Raw genomic sequence first — 1054 nt, forward strand, 5'->3', positions numbered from 1 at the left:
ACTCTTTCAGGGGCAATGGCCATGCTGCAATCCCTTCTCTATATTCCTCTCAGGATTTTAGGCACACATGCACACACACCTGGTGTGTTTTTAAGACACTGGGTCCTGGACTTGAATAGCTAAGTCAGCCTCTTGGGATGACTAATTTTTAACAAACATAAGCCTTTATTAATATGTTTGGAGAGATGTAATTTTTCATTACTCAAAGTGTCACAGTGGAAAATCAGTTGCAGTTTACTATTTATGTCTTTTCATCTTACCAGACTGTTAGAGAGCTGAAGTAAGGCTGTCCATGCACTGTTGTGGTCCCAAGAAGCAGCTGTAGCCCTGTTCCTACTGCTTGTCAGCATTTGTTCATTTTACAAGTAGAATGTCTGTGAAGAGGGGAGAAATGTGTGTGAGTAGTTCTGGAGCTCAGGTCCATTTGGAACATTTGAGGCAACCATCAGTTTCTGGGTTTGACCAGGTTTTTCTGTTCCTGCAGAACCTTGCTCTGATAATACCTGTCACTTTGCAAAATCCTGGCATTTTTCAAGCATTAGTAAAACATCTTTGTCAAGAAAGTAGACCTTCCTGTTTTCACTTTATACAGAAGGAAATACAGGTGGAAGAAAGGGAAAGTTTAATCTCATTCTCACCAATGTGCTTGTGCACATTGGCAGAGGAACCATTTCTGAATGCAGGAGAATTTATTTCTGCGTTTTAATTATCTGGTGGCCTAAACCCTTCTTCTACCCAATGGACAAAATGCTCGGGTCCAAAAAATACCCTCACATGCATGTGAAGTCCCATAACTTGTGGTTTCAGAACTTACTATGTGACTCTGGAAGTCACGGGGTCACTGACGACATGCGTGTGTGTATGTGCTCTCCTGCATGCCCTGAGGTTAGAGAAAAGTGTCCGTCTGGAGTTCCAGACAGGGGAGAGCAGAGAGGGGCAAGTGCAGGGTTGGAGACTGTATCCTTTGTGAAGATCCTGAATGACTGAAGTTTAATGGTTACAGCCTGACCAACGGCCTACGGTGACTTGTCTTCTGTTCTTTAAATAGGTGACA

This window comes from Tupaia chinensis, unplaced genomic scaffold (genome assembly GCF_000334495.1).
Source record: "Tupaia chinensis unplaced genomic scaffold, TupChi_1.0 Scaffold149168_1, whole genome shotgun sequence".
In the NCBI taxonomy this organism is placed as follows: Eukaryota; Metazoa; Chordata; class Mammalia; order Scandentia; family Tupaiidae; genus Tupaia; species Tupaia belangeri.